This window comes from Meles meles, chromosome 14 (genome assembly GCF_922984935.1).
Source record: "Meles meles chromosome 14, mMelMel3.1 paternal haplotype, whole genome shotgun sequence".
Classification (NCBI taxonomy): domain Eukaryota; kingdom Metazoa; phylum Chordata; class Mammalia; order Carnivora; family Mustelidae; genus Meles; species Meles meles.
In genome coordinates, this window is record NC_060079.1 from 75,647,292 (window position 1) to 75,673,738 (window position 26,447).

The 26,447-nt window shown below is 44.9% G+C and overlaps 1 protein-coding gene across 12 annotated transcripts in view; it reads right to left on the bottom strand.

The window, feature by feature from the left end:
* GGACT (gamma-glutamylamine cyclotransferase) overlaps window positions 1-26,447 on the bottom strand; it is a 53,545-nt gene that overhangs the window by 21,946 nt on the left and 5,152 nt on the right. The window contains exon 1 of one of the 12 annotated variants that reach the window (XM_045978137.1): window positions 12,190-12,269. The exons of the other annotated variants lie outside the window; for them this stretch is intronic. The gene's annotated coding sequence lies outside the window, so the exon portion shown is untranslated. Of the gene's footprint in view, window positions 1-12,189; window positions 12,270-26,447 lie in introns of those variants that run through there. 12 annotated transcript variants of the gene reach the window in all.

Sequence of the window (26,447 nt, forward strand, 5' to 3'; positions counted from 1 at the left end):
ACGTCGAGGTCTTTTATCCATTTCGAGTTTATCTTTGTGTACGGTGCAAGAGAATGGTCGAGTTTCATTCTTTTACATATAGCTGTCCAATTTTCCCAGCACCGTTTATTGAAGAGACTGTCTTTTTTCCACTGAAGGTTTTTCCTGCTTTGTCGAAGATTATTTCACCATAGAGTTGAGGGTCCATATCTGGGCTCTCCACTCTATTCCACTGGTCTATGTGTCTGTTCTTATGCCAGTACCACGCTGTCTTGGTGATCACAGCTTTGTAGTAAAGCTTGAAATCGGGTAACGTGATGCCCCCAGTTTTGTTTTTGTTTTTCAACATTTCTTTAGCAATTCGGGGTCTCTTCTGATTCCATACAAATTTTAGGATTATTTGCTCCAGCTCTTTGAAAAATACCAGTGGAATTTTGATTGGAATGGCGTTAAAAGTATATATTGCTCTAGGCAGTATAGACATTTTAACAATGTTTATTCTTCCGATCCAAGAGCATGGAATGATCTTCCATCTTTTTGTGTCTTCTTCAATTTCTTTCATGAGTGTTCTGTAGTTCCTCGAGTACAGGTCCTTTACCTCTTTGATTAGGTTTATTCCCAGGTACCTTATGGTTCTTGGTGCTATAGTAAATGGGATTGATTCTCTAATTTCCCTTTCTGTATTTTCATTGTTAGTGTATAAGAAGGCCACTGCTTTCTGTACATTGACTTTGTATCCTGCCACGTTACTGAATTGTTGTATGAGTTATAGTAGTTTGGCAATTGCACTACTGGGTATTTACCCCAAAGATACAGATGTAGTGAAAAGAAGAGCCATCTGTACCCCAACGTTTATAGCAGCAATGGCCATGGTCGCCAAACTGTGGAAAGAACCAAGATGCCCGTCAACGGACTAATGGATAAGGAAGATGTGGTACATATACACGATGGAGTATTATGCCTCCATCAGAAAGGATGAATACTCAACTTCTGTAGCAACATGGACGGGACTGGAAGAGATTATGCTGAGCGAAATAAGTCAAGCAGAGAGAGTCAAGTATCATACGGTTTCACTTATTTGTGGAGCATAACAAATGACATGGAGGACATTGGGAGATGGAGAGGAGAAGGAAGTTGAGGGAAATTCGAAGGGGAGGTAAACCATGAGAGACTATGGACTCTGAAAAAGAACCTGAGGGTGTTGAAGGGGCGGGGGATGGGAGGTTGGGGGAACCAGGCGGTTGGTAGTAGGGAGGGCACGTATTGCATGGAGCACTGGGTGTTGTGCAAAAACAATAAATGCTGTTACACTGGAAAAATAAATAAATAAAAATTAAAAAAAAAAAGCCACCAAAGAACAAAAACCTCTGGGGGACAAAAGCCTGAAAAACCGGTTTCCACGGGGCCCAGCCCCTTGATAGGGGCCAGGATGACTCAGCCCAAGCAGGACTGACTGAAAAACAATGTGACAGGCCCCTCCCCCTGAAGACAAGCCAAAAGAACAAGAGGACAACCACCACAGGGGCCCCATAAAACTGTAAAACCCCAACATCAGGGGGAAAACAATATATTAAGCTCCTGGAATTGCCCCAAAACCTGTATACTTCATAGATACAACTTTTTTTTTTTAATTCCTTCTCACCGTTCTTGTTCTTTTAATTTTTTTAACCTACTTACCATTACAACTAGAGGTTTAATACAACATATTCCATAATAACTTTTAAACTTGAGCTTTTTTTCATATATATACCTGTGTTTTTCTTTTCTTTCTTTCTTTTTTATACATATAAATATAAGCTTCAAGGTAATCCTTTTTCCCTATTCAATACTACCCCTATATATAAACTGGTTTTAATCTCCCTGTATCTCTGGAAAGTTGAGTTCTTTAACAAAGACAAGATTCACCCAGGAAGAATCGAAATAGCCTTCCTCACTTACATCAAGGGTTTATAACCACCTTCCCATCTTATTTTTCTGTTGGTGTTTCTGTGTATTTGTTTTTGTTTTTGTACTATATAAATCTTATTCTTCGGGTTCATTTTGGCTGGGTTTTCTTTCTTTTTTTTTTTTTTTCTTGTCTTTCACTTTCATCAGTCTTTTTGATTGTTCGTTTTTGTTTATGTATCTTATAAATCTTACTTTTGGGCTAATTTTGGCTGGGTTTTCTCTTTTTGTCTCTTTCTCTCCCTCTTTTTTCTTTTTTCTTTCTTCTTGGTGGTGACTTCCAATTGCTCCAAAACTTTCCAGGGTACACCTTGCCCAGATCATGGTTGATATATTCAGCTATACATCCCCGCAACCCCCTCACCAAAATGATTAGGAGGAGGAACATCCAACAGAGGAAAAATTTGGAGACTGTGCCCTCTGCCACAAAACTATTGGATATGGACATAAACAGTATGTCGGAAAGGGAATTCAGGGTAACAATTATCCAGGTAATGGCTAGGCTGGAGAAGACCATTAGTGGCAATATAGAAACTCTAAGGGTAGAAGTAAGGGCTGATCTGGCAGTACTAAAAAATGCTATCAATGAGATCCATTCTAACCTAATTACTCTAAAAAGCTAGGGTAACCAGGGCAGAAGATCGAATTAGTGATCTAGAAGACGAGCTGATAGAGAAGAAGGTCAGGAGGAGGCCTGGAACAAACAGCTTAGAAGCCATGAAAACCCAATTAGGAAAATAAATGATGCCATGAAATATTCCAACATCAGAATTATTGGGATCCTTGATGGGGTGGAGAAAGAGAGAAGACTAGAAGATATATTTGAACAAATTGTGGGTAAAAATTTCCCTAATCTGGACCCTGCAATTGCACTACTGGGTATTTACCCAAAGATACAGGTGCAGTGAAAAGAAGGGCCATCTGTACCCCAATGTTCATAGCAGCAATGGCCACAAACAGCAAACTGTGGAAAGAGCCAAGATGCCCTTCAATAGATGAATGGATAAAGAGGATATGGTTCATATATACAATGGGATATTATGCCTCCATCAGAAAGGATGAATACCCAACTTTTATATCAACATGGACAGGAGTGGAGGAGATTATGCTGAGTGAAAGAGAAAGTCAATTATCATATGGTTTCACCTACTTGTGGAGCATAAGGAATAACATGGAGGACATTAGGAGAAGGAGAGGAAAAGTGAATTGGGGGAAATCAGAGAGGGAGATGAACCATGAGAGACTGTGGACTCTAAGAAACAAACTGAGGGTTTTGGAGGGGAGAGGATTGGGGGGGCTGGGTAAGCCTGGTGATGGGTATTAAGGGCACATATTGCATGGAGCACTGGGTATGGTGCATAATCAATGAATCTTGGAACAATAAAAATAACATTAAATTTTTAAAAAGATAAGGAAATAAAAAACTTATTATTAAATAAGAATGTTCAGGATTTATGAGAGAAAAAATGAAAACAGTGCTTCAAATAAAAAAAAGAAATCAACAAATGATATACCATATTAATAAAATGGAAGATAAAACCATAAGATCATCTCAATAGAGGCATAAAAGCATTTGACAAAATATCCTTTCATGATAAAAACTCTCAAAAAAACTGGTACAGAGGAACATACCTCAACATAATAAAGGTCATATATGACAAACCCACAGCTGACATCATACTCAACAGTGAAAAACCAAAAGCTTTTCCTCTGAGATCAGGAACAAGACAAGGATGTCCACTCTCACTAGTCTTTTTTTTTTTTTTTAAGATTTTATTTATTTATTTATTTGACAGAGAGAGAGACCACAAGTAGGCAGAGAGGCAGGCAGAGAGAGAGGAGGAAGCAGGCTCCCTACGGAGCAGAGAGCCCGATGCGGGGCTCAATCCCAGGACCCTGAGATCATGACCTGAGCTGAAGGCAGCGGCTTAATCCACTGAGCCACCCAGGCGCCCCCACTCTCACTAGTCTTATTCAAAATACTACTAGAAGTCCTGGCCAGAGCTATCAGGAAACTGAAGACATAAAAGGCAACCATATTGGAGAAGAAGAAGTAAATCTGTTTTTGTTTGCAGATTATATTATCTGATAATCTTTGAAAATTATATAGACTCCTACAGAATCTTCTAAAACTGTTAACACTAATCAAGAAGTTTAGCTAAGCTGCAGGGTACAAAATCAACAAACAGAAATTGACTGTATTCTATATAATAATGACAAAATACCTGAAAAAGAAATAAAACAATCCCAGTCACAAAAGCACCAAAAATAATAAAATACCTAGGAATAAATTTAATCAAGTAGGTAAAAGATCAGTACACTGAAAACCGTAATACCTTGATGACAAAAATGGAAGACATGAATAAATGGGAAGATATCCCATGTTCATGGATCAGAAGCATTAATATTGTTGAAATGTCCATATTACCCAAAGCTATGTATAGATTCAGTGCAACCCTTATCAAAATCCCATGGCATTTTTCACAGAAATATAAAAGACAATCCTAAAACTTGTATGGAACCACAAAAGTCCCAAAATAGACAAAGCCGTCCTGAGGAAGCACTGAGAAAGAAGCTGGAGGCATCATGCTTCCTGATTTAAAACTATACTAGAAAGCTATAGTAATTAAAACAGTATGACTGTGGCATAAAAACAGACACATGGACAATGGAACAGAATTGAGAGCTCAGAAATAAACCCCGGCATATACAGTCAACAAACATTGGATGTGGAGCCAAGAATACACAATGGGAAAAGGAGAGTCTCTTCAATGAATGGTGTGAGGAAAACTGAACAGCCACATGCAGAAAAATAAAATTGAATACTCATCTTATACCACACATAAAAATGAACTTGAAATGGATTAGAGATTTAAAATAAGACCTGAAACTTAAATTCCTGCAAGAAAACACAGGGGGAAAGTTCCTTGACATTGGTCTTGACAGCAAGTTTTTAGATGTGACACTAAGAGCACAAGGAACAAAAACAAAAATTGATGAGACTACATTAAACTAAAGAGCTTCTATACAGCAAAAGAAACAACTAACAATGAAAAGGCAACCTATTGAATGGAACAAAATATTTGCAAACCATATATCTGATAGAGGGTTAATATCCAAAATATATTTGAAAAACTCCTACAACTCAATAATGAAAAAAACAAAACAATCTAATTAAAACATGAGCAGAGGAACTGAATAGACATTTTTCCAAAGACATACAAATGGCCAACAGGTACATGAAAAGGGGCTCAACGTTGGGGAAATGCAAATCAAAACTGCAATGTGATATCACCTCCCACCTGTTAGGATAACAGGTAAGACTGTAAGAAATTCAGACTTGCAGAAACAGAGAGTAGCATGGGAATTACCAGGTGCTGGGGCTGGCGGAAATGGGGAGATGTTGCTCAAAGGTTACGAACTTCCAGTTAGAAGAGGAACACGTTCTGGGACTCTGATGCAGAGCACTGTGAATACTGTATGTAATACTGTATTATATACTAGACAGTTAAGAGAACAGATCTTAAATGTCACCACAAAAAAGAAATGATGGGGCGCCTGGCTGGCTCAGTTGGTAGAGCATGCAATTCTCAATCTCAGGGTTCTGAGTTCAAGCCCCATGATCAGTGTAGTGATTACTTAAAATAAAAACTTAAATATATATATATTTTTTTATATATATATATAAATATATATATAAATATATATTTACATATATTATATATATTATATATATAAATATATATATAAAATATATAATATTATATTATATATATTATATATTATATATTATATAATAATATATAATATATATATATGACATGAGAGAAGTATTAGCTGACCCTATGGTGGAAATCATATTGCAATAGAGAAATGTATCAGATCAACGCACTGTATTTTAAACTTCTACAACAATTAGATCTCAACAAAGCTGGGAAAAAAATCAATGGGATATTCTTTTTGGAGTAATGGAAATGTTGCAGAATCGACAGTACTGATGGTTCCACAACCCTGTGACTCTGCTAAGAATGACTGAACCATGCACTTCGATATGGTGATTTTTACGGTATGTGAATGACATCTCAATAAAAATAACTGGTTAAAAAAAAATTAGTGGAACAGAATAGAGAGCCTAGACGTAGACCCACAGCTTGATAAAGGTACTAAGGTCATTCAAGAATAAACAGTCTTAAAACAAACAGTGTTGGGTAATAGGATACATGTATGCAAAAAAAAAAAAAAAAAAAGTAAAACTTTTATCTCACTCCATATACTTAAATTAACTCAAAGGGTATATACAACTGTAAGGACTAAAATTCTAGAAGAAAAGCTTTAACTAGGCCACAAAATATACAGATAATAAAGAACATGGGTAAGTTGGACTTCATCAAAATCAAAAACTTCTGCTCTCAAAATGCTCTGAAGATTAAATGGAAAAGCAAACTCCGACTGGGGAAAATATCTCCAAAACACACACAGGTAGACCTTGGAGATACGGTGGGTTCGATTCCAGAGCACTGCGATTAAGCAAACACCTCGACAAAGCCAGTCAAATGAAATTTTTGGTTTCCTGGTGCATATAAAAGTTAGGTTTATACTGTAGTCTATTAAGTGTGCAATAGCATTATGAATAAAAAAACACATGTTAATTTAAAAATACTTCATTACTAAAAAATGCTAACCACCTGAGCTTTCAGTGAGATATAATCACTCATCACAGATAACAAATACAGTTCACCCTTGAATGATATACGTATGAACTGCACGGGTCCATTTATATGTAAATTCTTTTAATAAATACAGTCCTGTAAATGCTTTTTCTCTTCCTTATGATTTTCTTAATAACATTTTCTCCTCAATAGCTTACTTTGTTGCAAGAATACAGCATGTCATACTTATAGCACACAAAACACATGTTAATCACCTGTTAATGCTATCAGTAAGCCTTCTGGTCAACAGTAAGCTATCAGTAGTTAAATTTGGGAGCAATCTAAGTCAAATGCAGATTTGGGGCTGTATGGGGCTGTGCAGGGGGTTTGGCAGACCTAACCCCTGCATTGTTCAAGGTTCAGCTGTTTAATATTAATGGGAAACTTGAAATATTGCAAAAATTACCAGAATGTGAGACAGAGACCTAAAGGGAACACGTGTTACTAGAAAAATGGTGCCGACGGACTTGCTTGGCACAGGGTGCCACAGACCTCTGATTTGTAGGGAAAAAATGCAGTATCTGCAAAGTGCAATAAAGTGACGGGCAGTAAAAGTGTATGTCTGTATATATCTGATAAATTACTTACATCCAGAATATACAGCATGAGCACAGGGAGGAGGGCAGAGGGAGAAGCAGGCTCCCTACTGAGCAGGGAGCCCAACATGAGGACTTCAGGATCATGACCTGAGCTGAAGTCAGACGCTTAACCAACGAAGCCACCCAGGCGCCCCTGCAAAGAACTCTTAAAACTCAAGAAGAAAACAATCCAATTAAAAATGGATTAATTAAAAACACTTTACTAATGATACATGAATCTCAGAAGCCTATGAAAAGATGTCTACTGTCACTAGTTATTAGGGAAAGGAAATAAAAACTACAACGAGATGTCATCCCAGAGCGAGTAAAATTGAAAAGACTCCTAATACGAAGTACTAACGAAGATGTAGGCAACTGAAACCTTTATACGTTGCTTTGAGAAAAGAGTGCGGCAACTGTGGAAAACAATCTTTAAAAATTAAACATATATTTACCATACAACCCAGCAATCTCACCTTGGGAATATGCCCCAAATAAATAATCTCACACACGTACATGAAGACCTGTCCATGAACGTCTAGGGCAGTTCTGTTCATAGCAGGCAATAGCTGGAAACACCCCGAATGTCCATGAGCTTGAGAACGCATAAAAAAATTGAGGAACATAAGTATAATAATATGGATATATGTCAATTGCACAGGCTGAGTGAAAGAGACCAGACGCAAAAAACACTATCTGATGAATGTCTACTGAAATTTTGGAAAAAACAAATCATAGGGACAAAAAACAGGAGTGGCTGCTCGGGCTGGGAGTAGGTTAGAGAAAATGGACTGCAAAGGGGCATGAGGAAGCCTTATGGATTGATGAAAACGTTCTGTGTCTGGTTATGGGTGAGTTCATGAGTATATTCATCTGAAAAATTCAATGAACTTTAAAAAAATTATTGAACGTGAAATATTAAATACGTGAATTTCATCTCCTACAAATCAATAAAGCCAGTTCATTTTTTTAAACACTTGCCAAGCATCAATATTTGTACAAAATCATTTTATCCACCATGCTTATGCTTTTTTTCTTTAAGATTTTTTTTTATGTTTATGTAATCTCTACACCCAATGTGGGGCTCAAACTCACAGCCCTGAGATCAAATTCGCATGCTCTACTGATTGAGTCAGCCAGGTGCCCCTGTACTTGCCTATCTTCTTCTTCTTTTTCTTTTTTAAAGATTTATTTATTTATTTGAGAGAGAGAGAGAGAGAGGGCACACAGGGTAAGGGCAGAAGAAGGGGGAGGGAGAGTCTTAAGCAGACTCTGCACTGAGTACAGAGCCTGATGCAGGGCTCCATTCCGTGACCCTGAGATCACAACCTGAGCCAAAACCAAGAGTTCGATGCTGAACCTGTGTCCCTAAGCCACCCAGGTGTCCCTGTACTTGCTTTTCTGTAACAGGTCAAGACTCCATAAATGTTCGGCCTTATCTTTACCGAACTGATTTGTCCATTCCTCTCTGTTTCAATTTCAATAAAGATGGTTGGGAAGTCTCTTCATATTCTTTTTTCTTAGCTTTTACCCAGGGCACCTTAACTCAAGTGTACATCCAGAAACAAGGCAGGATTGCCCCCGGGGCAAGTTCCAAGGCCCCCCGCAGGAGTACCTGGCTGGGTGAAAAGCCCCTTCCTGGGGCACCTGGGTGGCTCAGTGGGTTAAAGCCTCTGCCTTTGGCTCAGGTCATGATCTCAGGGTCCTGGGATCAAGCCCCACATCGGGCTCTCTGCTCCGCGGGGAGCCTGCTTCCCCCTCTCTCTCTGCCTGCCTCTCTGCCTGCTTGTGATCTCTCTGTCAAATAAATAAACATAATCTTTAAAAAAAAGAAAAAAAGAAAGAAAAAGAAAAACCCCTTCCTCAGCCAGGTCCTTGAGATGGAGCACCGGGTTTGGCCGCAGACACACAACACCTGTTTGACAAATGCCAGTTTCTACTGTTTCACCTAATGACAATGCCCCTCCCGCCCCAGTTAAGGACCCATATCTCTGCCATAATCACTTGACCTGTTCAATGCCTTTGACTTGCCTGGGGTTTTTTTTATTATAGACATTTCCATTTCTTCACATAATCTTTGTTTTCCTAGACGCTTGTCCAAGGGGTGTGTGTGTGTGTGTGTGTGTGTGTGTGTGTGTGTTCCTGGGACACGGTGTCCTACAATAGGGTGCATTTGCTTCCTAAAGCACTAGGACATGTGAGCTAACAAGACCGGCGTAGACGTGGGGAAACTCTTTGCTATCCAGACTGCAGCCCCCCTCAGCCCATCTCCTCCAGGGCTTATGCCTATGGGGATCATTTGATGAAACACGTGCCCCCCAACCCCCCAACAGTCACACACTCCTATCTGCCCAGTCCTAAGGAACGCCTCCCTTCTCCCAGACTCTGTATCCACTGGGGTGGATAAGCTCTTGGCTGTACTCACCTGTCTCATTAAACACTAATATTCCTGGAACATTTTAAACTCTGATTCAGTATTTCAAGTTACATTTCCTATTAACTCCCCGGGAGTGACCTAAACCTCTTTGAGCTCACCATTAACTATTTCAACTTCCCTGAGCTCTGTTGTATATTTCCTTTTGGTTCTCATTTTCTCATATCAGCAAAACTTTGTATTAGTCACACACCGTCCCAGAGACTCGCTCATTCCTGACTGTTACTGAGAGGAAAGACCTCTTTGTGCTCCATTACTCGCACTTCTCACCCATTTTAGAGCCTGTCCTGCCGGTGAGGGTTCTCCGAGACAAAACGGCTATTTTGAAATGTTATTCTCAAAGGCCAAACATTCTCCAAGTGGTTCCCTTTTGCTGATTCGTTTTGAATAAAAACGAATCTGCAGTAAACACTTCCTTTCTTGGAACTCAGCCATGCTGCTTAGCGGGGGGTGGTTTTCACATTTGCCCGGGGCCCCCCCCGAGATGGGCAGCACCGCCCACTGTGGGAATGGCTTCAGGATCCGACAAGCCTGGGCAGTGATACTGGAAATGATCGGACCTCTGAGCCTCAGCTTCCTTCTGTCCAATCACACAGTAGCGCTTCACGGAGGTAGGGTGGGCACCCCCCCGCCAAGATAACACAGGTAAAATACCCAGCATGGAGCCTCATGCATGGAGGTACCCAGCAAACGAGAGTCGGTCTGGGCTGTTACAACAGGGTAACTTACAAACAACACACACCTATTTCTTGAGGTTCTGGAGCCTAAGAAGTCCAAGATCGAGGCACTGGCTGATTCAGTGTCTGGGGGAGGCCCACCTGCTGGCTCAAGGATGGCATCTTCTCATTGTGGCCTCACAGGCAAGGGGGCCGAGGGAGTTCTCTGGGGTCTCTTTGGAAGGGCGCCAATCTCATCCTGGGGGCTCCACGCTCATGACCCAATCACCTCCCAAAGGAGGTTAGGATCTCCGCATATGAATTTTGGGGGCAGGCAAACATTCAAACCATAGCAGAGTTATTTTCTAGGAAATAGACAAACGAAAAATACTACTTCTGCTCAAAAGATCACTCTCCAGAGGCTTCCTGCTCCGAGAAGGTACTGGGAACAGAGGCAATAATAGCCTAGGGTCTTGTCCCAAGCTGTGTGACATACTCAGACTCAAAAGGACTTGACTCGGGGCCCTTGGGGGACCTCACTTAGTCTCACAAGGAGGAAATGCCCATCTTGCCTGCCTCACCGGCTCTGCCATAATGCTCAAATTACCGGATGCGCATGGAAACACCGTGACATTTTATTTTCCCATAAAATGACCAGCCCTGCCCACCCCGCGTGGTCCTCCGGTCACATACACTTGACAAATACTCTAGCAGTCTACTCTGTTAAGTTCGGGGGAGGCTGACATCCTGATTTCCATCTCAGACGTACACTTTAGTTTTGCAAGAAAAGCAGTATTTCCTTGCAAGCTCACCCGCCTCTCCAGACCCGGCGCGACTAATCACGGCCGGCACGTCTGCCACACGCAGAACCAGGTGTACTTCCAAGCACTGACACAGCTTAGTTGATTTAATTCCTATGGAAACCTGTGGGGTGTCTCCTTCATTCCACTCTGCCCCCGAGGGAGTGGGGACAGAGGGAGCAGCGAGGCAGTGCTCACCTGCCCCAAGTCACGCCCTGGAAGCGCTGAGTCCGGCTGACTCTGGAGCTCAAGCCCTTACCCCGCTCCAAACAGCTACGGGCCCCAACAGAGCTCCCCCTTCCAGGGGCCCCAGCCCTCACCTTCACCCTTAAGCCACACTGAGCTTCCTGAGGTGGCCTCTGGGGCTCCAGGTGGCATGCGGGACACCCCGGTGTCCTGTCCAGCTGTTTGCACTCCTGCCCTGTCACTGTAGCCCGAACCCCGCCAGCTTGTCCTGCTGCTGCTCCCTGAACCCTCCCCGGCTTCCCCGAATCCTGATCTTTTTTTTTTTAATATAAGATTTTATGTATTTATTTGACAGAGAGAAATCACAAGTAGGCAGAGAGACAGGCAGAAAGAGAGAGAAGCAGGCTCCCCGCTGAGCAGAGCCCAATGTGGGACTCGATCTCAGGACCCTGAGATCATGACCCGAGCCGAAGGCAGTGGCTTAACCCACTGAGCCACCCAGGCGCCCCCTGATCTTCTATTACTACCTGGACCACCGTACGTACACCTTCCTGCCCAAACCCAACCCGTCCCCAAAACCTCAGCTCAGATCCTACCTCTGTCCCCAAGCCTTCTGTTTGCATCTTAGCACAGGGGCCGTATTCTGCCCCTACATTCTGGTTCTCTTCTCTCTTACTAAATTCCCAAAGGACAGGTGACACATTTTAACTTGTTCCCCATAACACAGATGTTTGCCTGGTCCTGGGAATTCTCAGTTAGCCAATTGTTTTCTCTGTTCTGATCGGAAAGAAAGAAATGACAATGAAACAGTTTCCAAGCAGATACTTAGTTTCGAACTGCCTTCTCTGACATCGAGTTACAAGGACCCTTAGTTCACTGCAGACACACATGTTGTGTACTTACGGCAGGAGGAGGACACAAAGCGGTCACTTGGCTGCCCATCCTGGGTCTGGACGCCGGGCTCAGCATCCACCCGGAGCTTGCGGAAGCTGCAAGGACAGATGGGAGCCATGCCCTCAAGCTCCAAGTCTAGAAGGAAAGTGGGGCAGGTGCTTGGAGAGCTCCACAGTGGACGATGGCGTGAAAACAAAGTTGCAAAACAGAGACACTGATTGTTATGGGCTGAGTTGTGCGGCCCTTGCCGGTTTCATAGGTTAAAACCCGGGACCCCCAGCACCTCGGAACATGGCTGTATTTGGAGATGGGGTCTTTAAAGGGGTCACTAGGTTACCATGAGGTCTTCAGGGTTAGCCTTACGCCCCGTTTGACCAGTGTCCTGATAGGAAGAGGAAAAGTGGACCCGCAGACTCCAGAGACGCGGGAGCAGAGGAGTGGCCACGTGAGGGCACTAGGAGGGTGGCCGTGCGCCAGCCAGGAGGGAGCCCCCAGGGGAAACCCACCCTGCCCCAGGTTCCCCCCTCCACACACTCGCTGCTCGAGCCCCAGCCTGCGGAACTCGGTTACCCAAGTGCTGGGACCCAGTTCCAGCATAGCATGGTCTGCCATTCAGCGTGGCTGAGCCCAGAGCGCACCACGGGAAGGAAGGAGACCTCAGGTCACACAGCGTTTGGTCCCGTGATCGGAGATACGGGACGGTGAGTCCACAGATGTGTGGCTGCCAGGGCTGAGGGGAGCGAGGGCTGGGAAGCGACTGCCGGGCATACGTGGAGTTTTCTTTCAGGATGACGGAAATGTTCTGGAACTAGATGGAGTGGGTCATATATCATGATGAAAGTGCTGAGTGTCACTGAATTCTTCACTTCAAAATAGTGAATTTTATGGCATGTGAATTTCATTCCAATAAAAACCATACATTAAAAAGATCTTTAAAAAGATACCCATACAGGGCACCTGGGTGGCTCAGTGGTTTAAGCTGCTGCCTTCAGCTCAGGTCATGATCTCAGGGTTCTGGGATCGAGTCCCACATCGGGCTCTCTGCTCAGCGGGGAGCCTGCTTCCCTCTCACTCTCTGTCTGCCTCTCTGCCTACTTATGATCTCTCTCTGTCAAATAAATAAATAAAATCTTTAAAAAAAAAAAAGATACCCATACAATATACTATTAGGATATAATGTGTTGGGGCGCCTGGGTGGCTCAGTGGGTTAAAGCCTCTGCCTTCGGCTCAGGTCATGATCTCAGGGTCCTGGGATCAAGCCCCACATCGGGCTCTCTGCTCAGCGGGGAGCCTGCTTCTCCCTCTCTCTCTGCCTGCCTCTCTGCCTACTTGTGATCTCTGTCAAATAAATAAATAAACTTAAAAAAAAAAAAGAATATAACGTGTTGAGCGACCAGGTGAAAGTGTTCTTTGGGAAGGAGAGAGATGAATTCTGCTCGCGTGTGATCTGGACGGGAGCGGACCCTGGAGCGAGGGCAAAGGTCATCCCGGAGAGCAACAGGAGGGTGGCGGGGGTGGCACTCCACCGGAAATGGGGAGACCTGGGCCCCCAGGGAGGAAGGTGGGGTGGCTGGAGCCCAGGGTGAGGCCTGCCCGAGGAGGGGGGTAGGGGGAGCGGACTCGGCGGAGCTCCTGGAACACGGGCGAAGTCGCAGCACACCTGTTTCTGCGCGCCTTCTCCAGAGAGTTTAATTAGTAAGTCTGATGCTGGGAACAGAAACCCGCATTTATAAAAAATACAGCATTTTAGAAAGCTTCTCTAGTGACTAATCTTCTGGGAAGCCACTTATTTCTCAGTGAGTCTCTCCCTTTGGGGGAAGGGTCTTTCAGGGTTTTCCCCCCCCCAGCTTTACTGAAGTATATACTTGACAGTCACAGCTGTGCATATTTCAGGTGTGCCCGTGATGATCGGACACACGTTCGTGTTGCGGAAGGGTCACCACCATCAAGAAGCCCCCCAGCTAATTAGCACAGGCCTCACCTCACGGACGCCGCGCTGCCCGGAGCGCGTTCCCCTCAGCTGCGTCTGCACCTGTGCTCAGCAGCTCCCGTTTCCCTCTCCCCCGCGCCCCGGCAATCACCCTTCTATTCTCTGCTTCTGTGAGCTCAACCTTTTTGGATTCCACACAGAAGTGGTATTATACAGTGTTTATTTTCCTGTGTTTGGCCAACCGTACTTAGCATAACGTCCCCCAGATCCATCCATGTCGCTGCAAATGGCAGGATTTCCTTCTTTTTTATGGTTGACTAAAATATATTTTTATATATACATGTAATATTACATATCATATATACATATATGATATAGTAACCTAACATGATAATATCACATAAAGTTCCATTGTTATACACGTGTAACTCCATCTATCATGGAATATCGCACATACACACGCTTCATTCATCTGTTGACAGACACAGGTTGTTTCCGTATCTTTGCTATTGTGAGCAGGGCCCTTTAGTTTCACGCTGACGCTACTCTGGAATTACTAATTTTGCCGTGAAAGAGGCTTCATTATGCTCTGTATACTTTAAAAGCAGGGAAGGCAAACTAATTCACTTCATGAGGTTTTCTAGAAAAGATTTTTGCTTAACCTTCATCTATATGGAAAGTTCAATTAACCAGAAAAGCAAATTTTCCAGATATTAAACATTTAACATGCGTGAAAACCTGTATCTTCAAAAACACTTCAGTTGTCCAGCTGACACAAAAAGGAAAATAAAATACGGAAAAAGAAAGATAATGTAACAAGCTCCTAGGAAACCGGAAGGTGGTCCCTTCTGTGCTTAGGATGTAGCAGGCCTTCCAAGCGCCCCCTCGTTTTCAGTACGAGTGCTCCCCAAACAAGATCACCGGGCACAAATGTTCTCGGAGCATCATGTTTACAATCGCTTATGACTCAAGGTCAGCCTTAAGTCCAAATATTAGGCAACAAGTAGAACCATGTTAAAAATGTGGAATAAATTACATTTTTTACTTTTTTTTTTTTTTAAAGATTTTATTTTATTTATTTGACAGAGAGAGATCACAAGTAGGCAGAGAGGCAGGCAGAGAGAGAGGAGGAAGCAGGCTCCCTGTGGAGCAGAGAGCCCGACGCGGGGCTCGATCTCAGGACCCTGAGATCATGACCTGAGCCGAAGGCCGCGGCTTAATCCACTGAGCCACCCAGGCGCCCCCATTTTTTACTTTCAACACCTGGTGTTGCCAGCATGCCACAGCCCAGGGCTCTACAGGCTCTGAGCCGGGTGGGTGTGTTTGGGCTGGTGGCCGCCAGGCCTCCTTCCGGGAGGGAAGCCCGAGGCCCGGTTCACACCTTCCAGCAGCATGGTTTTGTTTTTTTTTTTTTTTTTTTTAAAGATTTTATTTATTCATTTAACAGAGAGAGATCACAAGTAGGCAGAGAGGCAGGCAGAGAGAGAGAGGGAAGCAGGATCCCTGCCGAGCAGACAGCCCGATGCGGGACTCGATCCCAGGACCCTGAGATCATGACCTGAGCCGAAGGCAGAGGCTTAACCCACTGAGCCACCCAGGCGCCCCCCAGCAGCATGTTTTAACCACTCCCCCCCGACGGCTAAACTCCCAGAAATCACCCAGGGTTAAAGGGCAGTCTTCACGCTTGTTTTTAACTTTGACCATAATGATGCAAGGGAAAGACGGGAGTGAAGCAAACCTGAAATGCTTTTTCTCTCTACAGTGTTCCACAAGGGATGGCCTGCGCGCCTCCCCTCCCCAGTCCTGTGGGCCAGGATGTCCACACCCCAGAGTCACAGGGAACCTTGTTTAGACTGGCTTGCTGATGACCTGAAATTAAAAACCCAGCATCTCCGTGAAAACAGGATTCTGTAAAGTCACTGGTGCTCAGGTCAGGTCAGCTGTCGAACAAAGGGGAGATGGAAGGAGGAGGGTCCTTCGGAGGCCCTGGCTGAAGATCCCAGCGCCGGGCCCACGAGGCACTGGCTGGAGCGGAGCAGCCCGCGAACCCAGCAACCTTCCACGGCTGCGTCACTACTAGAAGTCAGGGCCGGGTACCTGGCGTGACATCCAAGGAAAGGGACTGGCACAGCCTGAGCATGTATTTTTCAAACAAGGTAACAGCCCAGCAACCCTTGTTTTCCTGCAAGACTCCGCAGATGCTGGTTTCGAGCCACTGCTGTCCGTGAGCCAAGGTGGGCAGTAAGTCCTGGGAAAGTCGTGCCGCTGTGGCCGGCGCTCGCCCGGATCTGGGAGGCACCCACACCCCTGGGGGCCCCGGTTCTCCTTCCTCCCACCCCCACCACTCCCAGGTATTGGTAGCAAGGTCCCTTCCTTCTTCCCCACAGAATTATGTTGGATGGCCGCCTCCTAAAGGACCTCACTCCGCCAGGCTTGCCCTCACCCACCGTCCCCGCAGCTGTGTGCAGAACTGTGCCCTCCCCATTCCCGGCCTGGGCTCCGGGGGGCACCCTCTCAGACGGCCCCATCGATCCTGTGTCCCCCGGGGATCACGTCCTTGTGGGATTCCTGTCCCCCCGGGCAAAGGCTCAGTTGGGTGACTTGCTTCCAGTGAACACAACGCAGAGGAAGCCGTGGGCTGTTCCTTCTGCGGTGAGTTATGCGAACTGTGGCTTCCGCCTGGGGGACTCTCTGGTGCATTCTCTCCTCCCAACCCCTTGCCAGCAGGGAGGCCAGCGGCCATGCTGTGCGACTCTCCAAGGAGACACCCATGCGGAGAGCGACTGAGGTCTCTGTCAACGGCTGGAAAGGACCCAGGCCTGCCGGCTAGCTTGTGAGGGAAAGCCTCCCCGTCAGCCTGGAGATGCCCACAGCCCTGGCCAAGGCCCTTACTGCAGCTTCCTGGAGACCCTGAGCCGCAGCCCCGCAGCCCAGTGGCTCCCAGACTCCCACGAGCAGAAACCGGGGAACGACGCATGTTGTCCGCAGTCGCTGAGATTGGGGGGGGGGGGCTCTGGTAGGTGGGTACAGACAACACGGTCAAGTCTAAGTCAAGTCTAAGTCCCTGTGTGTGGCTCACATGGGCCAATCACCATCCAGCCCTGTTTTTCTCTTCAGCCACATGCAGGCCAAACACGTCCCACTGCTCCGTGGCAGGTGTCATCTGTCCCCTTCCTCACTCGTAAGGCTGCCACTGCCCCTCAGCAACTGCTTCCTTCCTCAGCGTGCTGCCTGGCAAACTCCTCCTCGTCCTTCACGGTTCCCAGGTGCCCCCAACTTCATCTCCGCTGTGTGAAATCCTTCCCCACGAGCAGGACCACTTCTGCCACCGAACCCTCAGAAGGTCAGAAGGCACCTCCCTGCTTGCTGGCGCACTTTCTCTGTCCCAGGCCTGGCACCGGCCATTTCTCCAAGAAGCTCTGCTCCTAGCTGTGCTGGAAAATGGGCTTTAGAAGCCACGATCTGGGCGGGAGGTGTGCTTCTTGCTGGTGTGGTATCAGCTGCCCAAGCAGGCTCCCTCGGTGTATACCCATATGTATGAACAGACACGTTTATATACACAGACACAGAAACACACACATATTTAGATGAGTGTGCACTGAAAACCATGAGTTCACACCCACACACTTGACCCGGTTCACAGCACGGCGTTCACGCTCGCTCTCGAAATTTCTGTACCGGCAACTCCCTTCAACAGCAGTAAGCCTGACTCCCATTACCTTTAGCACAGTTCATTATGTGATCAACCTTTCCACATGTAACTAACTTCCAAGGTCAGTGACAAGCATCTCCCCCGCAGGTAAACCCTCCTCTCCTGCCACTCCAGCTCTGACACCCCACGTCAACAAGGCCCACTGAAAGGATGGTCTTCTCAACCCGCTCAGCCCGGGATGCCTCACGCCAGGTTCACAGGGTGGAGAGAGGGATTCGCCTCTTTCAGGGAGGGGCTGCAAAGCCGCATCGGGCAGGCGCACTCACAAGAGCCAAGAAGGAATCGGAGGCCGCATGAGCACGCCAGGCCACCAGGCTCCTCTGTGTCGCTGGTAGCATGTGGCTTCCGTTCTCAAGAGCCTCCTATGAGAAAAGACGGTGGGCAGTCCGTTGGCCATAATGTCTTCATGCAAAGGAGGAGGAAGCAGGAAGGGCAGGGTGAGGAAAAGGACCGATTTCCAGGGGACTCAGGTTCCTTCCTTTGCAAAACTGCCCGGAAGTCCCACAGATTTCTGCTTCCCGTCCTTTACCATGACTCGAGGCACACCGCCACTCTGAATAAAACTGCGGATCGGGGGATGCCTGGGTGGCTCAGTTGGTTAAGCGGCTGCCTTCGGCTCAGGTCATGATCCTAGTGTCCTGGGATCGAGTCCCATATCGGGCTCCTTGCTCGGCAGGGAGCCTGCTTCTCCCTCTGCCTCTGCCTACTTGTGATCTTTCTCTCTCTGTCTCTCTCTCTCTCTGACAAATAAATAAATAAAATCTTTAAGAAAAAAACAAAACAAAACTGCGGATCGGTAACTCAGGAAGGAGAGACTGGATATCTGGCAGTGACCACAATTTCTGCCACTTTCACGTTCTTTGCTTACTGGCCAATACCCTGTATTCAGGAACTACTGAAGACCCAGAATGAATTCTTGGAAGCATTCTCGACACTCACCTATCTCTAGGATTTTAAATTCTCACTGTAAATCATTCTAAGGGCATGGGAACTCTTAGAGAAGCTTAAATGGTTGCTTGGACGCTGTGTCACATCATCTCTAGTAATCTAAAAATCCCACATGTGAGAAAATGTTCCAGTGGGTCTTTCCGAGAGCTTGCTGCTGCTCCAAGAAAACTTCCACCTCTGAGAACACCTTATAGCCCTTTACCTGTGTAAGAACACTATGCAAGGAGCAGATCAAAACTCCAACCCCAACCAGCACAGAGTTCAAGAGAGATGGGGGCAGAGAGCTGTGAAAATCGTCCTAGTTCTCTGCCAAGCCAGAGGAAAGGGAGAAAGGAAAAGGGAAAAATTATACGGTGCAAGATAACCTCAGAAATGGGGGGGCTGGCACATGAGAACCACTCTTCCGGAAGTCCTAGGGAGACTCATCTTATAAAATCACCCAGGAGGTAAGCCTTGATACACGGCAGACGAATTCATCTAAAATCAATGCTGTTTCCCTGCACGGAAGACCCAAGGGCCGCTCTGTAATGGGGAGGCACTACAGAAGTTCTTCTACTTATAAATTATTGTAGCAGTGTAATTTCTTGATATTGTCCCGACATCCTTCAGATCACTGATGTAGTGTTATTTCTGGAAGCAGGAGGAAGCACGGTATATGAGGAACACACACACTTCTGCGATAGATGTGGTTCGCTTCATGGTCAGGTAAACCCTGCTACCCTTCAGCTATGTGACACGTTCAAGTGTTTCATCTCTGTGAACCTCAGGTACGTCACCTAAAAAATGGGGAAAATAATGCCCACCTCAAGGGTTAGCATATGAGGATTATATGAAATAACATAAAAATTCTGCCACACTGTGATTTTCATAAGTATTAGTACGCTTCCAAGAGAAGGTCAAATCACAGAATTCCTCTAAGGACTAAACAACAGAATGTACCACAGATATAAAGTGACTGGCATAGGGCCTGTATGTCCAATAAATGTCCCTTTTTAACTTACACATCCTCATTCAAAGCCATATTTTCTAGCATGGTTGCATGATGTTCTTTATAACGAACTTTAGCCCTTTATGCACGGAAAATAATCGTACAAACCTTCTCCGCGTTCATCAACGTTATAGACTAACATACTTGTTCCCTGCAGCATTATTCACAACAGCAAGGAAGTGGGAGACACCCAAGTGCCCATCCTTAGATGAATGGGTAAATAAAATGTGGTCTCTGTATACAGCATTCAGCCTTTAAAAAGGAAAGAAATGCTGTCACATGCTACAAAGTGGGTAAGCCTCAGGGACATTACACGAAATGAAATGAGCCAGTCACACAGGGAAAAATACTGTGTGATTCCATTTACGTGAGGTCCCTAGAATCGTCAAATTCACTGATATGGGAAGGAGAACGTGGTTGCTAGGAGCTGGGGGAGGGGAGGGGACCTGTTGTCTGATAGTCACAGCTTCAGTTTTGCAGGATGAAAGTTTGGGAGGCGTGTTGTACAACACTGAATATACTTTACTGAACTGTAAACATAAAAATGGTAAGTTTTGTTATTTTTGTACCACAATAAAAAATAATTTTTTAAATGAGATGACTTGTAAGCTTTCATCCTAACACGGGATCATGGCACTGGTTAATTCCGGACTGCGCTATTGTCCGGAGATGAACCCAGAGCAAGCCTCAGGAGTTACTCTAGAGTCTGCTTTAAGTGAAAATCTGGGATTTGTTAGGATTTAGGTGCTAAGGGAAAAAGGGGAAATTGACATCTTTCGGGATATAATACGTATTAAGCCTCAGAATTTTAAGACGTGAAAGCTGGAAAAAAATTTCAAAATTGCATTTTAAAGGGAAGAAGTGAAGTCTACGCTGTAATCAAACTAGATGATTCGCCTGAGATCACACAGATAGTAATTATGAAAAGAGCCGGAAAGAGAAAACCTCTCCTGATCGCCCCTGCAATCTTCTGGGACAAGAGGACTCCCGTCTTCACAATGCCGCGCCTCGGAACCGCACTGTTTAATGCGCCGCCACCAGGGGGCAGCAGGTGTCTTAGGCTGGTGTTCTAAGACCTCAACCTAAGGCCCCAGGACATGCCTGTGGCCCTTTCCTCCACCCCCAGTATACATGCGCACTTATAGGACTTTATTAGTATCAACAGGAATAGAGTTTAAAGAACATCTATAATAAGTTTTTAAAACAAAACGAAGACTTAGGTCCCACGGAGGTAACAACCTTCCTACCCCTCCTCTATTTTTAATTTATTCCAATCCTAATTGACGTAAGTGTCAATTACTGCTAGTTTTAAACCAAAAATGACGTAGCCATGGAAATCCATCCCATTTCTTTACATTTTGAACCAAATTTTCCTAACACTTGGCCTCTTAGGCTTCGTACCACAACAGCCTCAAGCCCATCAGCAACTTGCCCTCCATCTTCCTTGTCAGGCTCAGTTTTTCTTTCTGACGCCGCTGTGTCACAAAGGCAGGTCTGTCAACAGGACTAACCCTTCAGCAACTTCTCAGAAGTCAAACACGGAGATTCTAGATGACAGTAATTTCCACTCTTTTTAAATACTGCCAACTGGAAGCTCAAACCATAGCAGCTAATGGGGCAGACGCGACAGGGCTGTTCCCTCAGCCACGACCCTGTGCACCCTGAGACTTCCACAGTTTGATCTCATTTGAGAAGGGAGGGACAACAACATTAGCAGCGACATTTTGGAAATTAATCCAGGAGGCAACTCCACACTTTGAGGCAACAGTGACCAGTGACTGTGGTCCCTGAATCATCCAAAGAGAGGCCCACAATCTTTATTTCACAAACAAATTTCAAATGGTTTTCTTCCTTGAGTTCAAAGTGCTTTAATAAAGAACAAGGTATTCAAATGCAAGCTTTCGCTACTGCCTCAGACACATGGGAACAGTCCGTTCTTAAACTACAACAGTGCCGTGTTCACTGTGGTTAAAAGGCATTCAGAGAAATTACTCTCTGCTTACATCCAGTTTCTTTCATGTAATTTACTATTCACAGATCTTTTTCTTTTTTTAATATAGTTGTCGTCGTCGTTGTTGTTTTTAGAGGTGGGGGGAGTGGAGAGGCAGAGGGAGAGAAAGAATCTCAAGCTGCTCCAGACCCAGCATAAAGGGCAGGGCCGGGCTCTATCTCAGGACCCCAGAGGAAATCAAGAGTGGACGCTTCACTGGCTGAGCCACCCAGGTGGCCCCCTCCCTGATCAATCTACCCTAACAGACAACTGATGGCAAAAGCAGTTATGGCACTATGGGTTACTAATGATACAACAGAAATGAGGCATGCCCAACATACAATGAATGGACCACTGAAAAATGTATTCTGATAGCATTCTGTAACCCTTTGCCAAGGACGGTGTCAACTGGTGGGACTTAAAGTCTTCTCCCTAAATAACATTCTGGTTTTAATTTAATATTTTCCATATAGAATATTTACCATATTTAATTATGGCATATCACCAGAAAACCAGAATTAATTATTTTTATAATAGGCATATAAAGTAAATTTAATTCAGTAATTTATTCAAGAGTTATTAAAAATAACTTTTTATAGTACTCAAAAGACTGAAATCAGATAATTAAAAAAAACACATCTATTAGAAGGCTGAAATGAAAACACCTGACAATATCAAGTGCTAACAAAAATATGGAGCAACTGGAACTCTCATACACTGGTGGCTGAGATGCAAGATGGTGGGGTATGGCCACTCTGGAAAAGTTCGCCAGTTTCTCAAAAAGTTAAGCCTACACATAACATATGACTCAGCCATTTTGCTCCTGGGAATCTGCTCTAAAAAGATGAAAAATTTCCATCACATAAGGACCTACATATCAATGTTTGCAGCAGCTCCATTCCTATTCCCCCAAACTGTAAAGAATCCGATGTTCTTTAACAGTGCATGGATCCATAAACTGGGAAATGCCCATAAGATGCAACACGCTCCTCAGCAATGAAAAGGAATATATGCATGGAAGAATCTCACAGAGGCTGTCTGAGTGAAGAAAGCCAGTCTCAAGAGTTGCATACTGTTTAATCTCATTTAGGTAACATTCATGATGTGACATGTGAAAAGGAAAAACTTTTCAAGATGGAGACAGATCTGGGCACCTCGGGGGCTCAGTCCGTTAGGCATCCGACTACTGGCTACAGCTCAGGTCATGTCATGCACTGGAATCCTGCCTTGCACTGGAATCCATACTCAGTGTGGAATCTGCTTGGGATTCTCTCTCTCCCTCTGACTCCAGACACCCCCCCCCAACATCGTGGGCTCCCCCTCTTGCCCTCTCTCCCAAATAAATAAACAAATATATATATAAAAAAGATGGAGACCAGATCAAGGATTGTCAGCAGTCAGGGGAAGGGGAAGGGTTTGACTTACAGTGGGACAGAATGAGGGAGGGCTTGGTATTTTTTGGTTTTGTTTTCTGGCTTTTTTTGGTGGTGGAACTGTTCTGTGACAGAACTGTGATGAAGGCTACATCAATCAATTTTAAAACCTACAGAATTATACAATGAAAAGGCCAATTTTACTTTATATAAATTCTAGTAATAATAAAAGTATGAGAGTATGTACCTACTCTAAAACAGAGTTAAAAATAAGAGGTAAAAGTAAGAATAAGAGAACTCTGAATTAAGCTAATGTCTGACATACACCAATATTTATTACTAAAATAGACTTAGGAGATGTGAAAACCAGATACAATGAATGGACTTTGTTTTGACTCTGGTTTGAATAAACCAACTGCACAGACCTTTTAAGGCAAATGGAAATATTTGAATACAGTATTAGATAATATTAAGGATTTTTCATTCATTGTTAGGGAGGACTATAGTTATATAAAAAACTAAACTTTAAAAAATTCATACCAAAATATTTAGTGATAAAATGATGTGATTTCTGGTATTTGCTTCAAAATTCTCCAGAAGTAAGCAAAAAACAAAAACTCAACAACAACAAAAAAAAACACAGGGAGAAGAGCTAACGGAACAAGAGCGGCAAAACCAGGATGGTGCATGGATTTCCGACATTGTGTCGGTTCACGAAGGGTTAAGGTTTACTGTCCTCTCCTTTTGAGTATGGCTGGAAATGTTCATAAGAAAATGCTGAGAGAGAAAAAAAAAAAAAAAACAATGACTTAGTCTTCACAAAACTCCCCCAAACTGCCATCTAACTGTTCTTTATTCATTTATAATACACACCACAGTCACCCTTGAACAACGCTGGAGCTGGGCACCAATATCCTGCATTTGAAAAATCTGAGTATAACTTCTGAGTCCCCCAAAACTCAACTACCAAGAGCTTACTGCCTTAGTGGTAACACGTGTGTCAACTAATGCGTATTTTGTATGTTATATGTATTACAACACTGTATTCTTATAATAAGTAAGCTAGAGAAAAGAAAATGTCATTTAAAAACTCATGAGGAAGAAAAAATACATTTACAATACTGTATTTATAAAAAAAAAAAGCTGCACATGAGTGGACTCACGAAGTTCGAACCTGTGCTGCTCAAGGGTCAACTGTGATTTCCCCTTTAGGCTTTTATAATCTGTATTTAACTTTACAGAAAGCCAAGTTGCGCGAGAAAGAGTTCCGGCAGTTGCGCTGCTTCTCACAAATAAGGGCTTTGTAATGGCACAAATAATGGCTCAAGGAATGCTTTTCAAATCTCACTTAATGCTCATAAATTAATAAAACTACCCCGAGATGTAGAAGTATTAATAATCTTCATTAACTCACCAGCTGCATCTTTCTAAGTGCACGGGACAACAGCAGGAAGAGGTAATTAACTCTCACCGAAGACAGGTGCAGTGGTACGAACACACGGAGAAGAGGACAGCATTAACAGGAGACGTTCTAATTTACGCTTCCTCTTTTATTCTGACATAATTCAAAATATCAGAGTTCCAGTAACACACTCAACCAACTGGAAATATTTTTCTTACTGGTGGCCTATTAAGCGGACGGTACCACGGGGAATCAAAAGAGGAAGGTACGGTTCTCATCTCAGCAGAGTTCGCATATGAGAAAATGCTAAATAGTTCAGCAGGACTTTTGTTTAAAATAGTCCAACAGGGTTTTAGGCTAGTGTGCAAAGGCAATTACATGGGCAAACATAGCAGAGAAAAGTAAATGGTTGAAGAGCCGTGAGCAGGAAAAGCCCCATCTGGGCGCAGAGGCAGGAGGGACCCGTGGGGAAGACGGGGCACAGGAGGGAGGTTCTGATGGCCTTCGGGGGAGCTCATCTGTCTCCGGTCACCCAGAAGCATCTCTCCCCAGTGACAAAGAAGAGGCCCCAAGCGTCTGGAGTCACCGGGTCAGCAGGGGAGAGCAAAGGCACCACGCCCCGGGGATTGGTAGCGCCTGGTAATGACCACCTGCTGGTCCCGACGTCTGCGGCGCTGCCCTGCCCCTGCAGCAGCCCCTGCGCCACGAGACGAGCTGACCGAACGCAGGCCTCCCAGAGACCCCCGAGCCGGTGAACATGGTCCCCCGCACGCGGTAAGAGATGGGAGTAACAGTAAGGGCCTTAAATGCAGAAATTATCCTGGATCACCCAAATGGGCCCATTTGCACCACGCCAGTCCTCAAAAGTGGAGCAGCCCTTCCTGTCTGGGGTCAGAGACAGAGCTGGGACCACGTGGATGGGCGAAGGGACGACATGCCACCTGTCACATGCCATCTCTCCAGGAGGAAGGAGGGGGCCGTGAACCAAGGAATGCGGGCGGCCTCTGGGAGTGGGAAAAGGGGAGAAAATAGAGTCTCCCCCAGAGCCTTCAGGAGGGGACACAGCCTCACTGATGCCCTGACTTCAGCCCACAGGGACCCATGTTGACTCCTGACCCAGAGAACGGAAAGACGAGTGACCTCCACTGCACACACACGCTCGGCCCCTAAGCCTCTCTGGCTCGCTGCCTGCTTCACTGCGGACACCCTCTCCTTCAGAGCTTACTGCTTACTGAGCACGGACTAAACACTAAGTACCACGAGAAGGATTTTTCAGGGCTTTCTCATTCACTCCTCCCCAAAACCCTACCAGGAAGACATAATTATCATCCCTCATTTTTTAAATGAGAAGCTAGTATCCGGCAAGGCCAGGACTGGAAGCCAGGTGGTCTGACACGGGAGTTGCTGCCCTAACCAGAGCACTGATACCTGTCTCCTGCACGAGAAACCTAAGTTCCAAGATCCTGTGGATTTATTAACCCCTCACCCCCAGTGTCCAACACAGAGAAACTTAATAGTTGCTCAGTATCAACAAATGGAACAAAGGCGGTTTCTCCCTCTGCTATTCCTTTTTTTTTTTTTTTAAAGAAAACTTTTTGATTATGGAAAGTCAAATCCATACAGAAGCGATGATATAATGACCCCCCAAATACCCAAATCCCAACTTCAACACTTATCGACCAAACAACACCAACATTTAATCGATTTAATATTATATTATCTAGTAGAAAGAGTCCCTTCAATTTTTTTTTTGAATTAATTTATTTTGAATTGAGAGAGAGAGTGTGCAAGCGTGGGGAGGGGCAGAGGGAGAGGGAGAGAAAAGCCCAAGCAGACCCCACACAGAAGGTGGAGCCCAGGGGCACCGAAGTGGCTCAGTGGGTTAAAGCCTCTGCCTTCGGCTCAGGTCATGATCTCAGGGTCC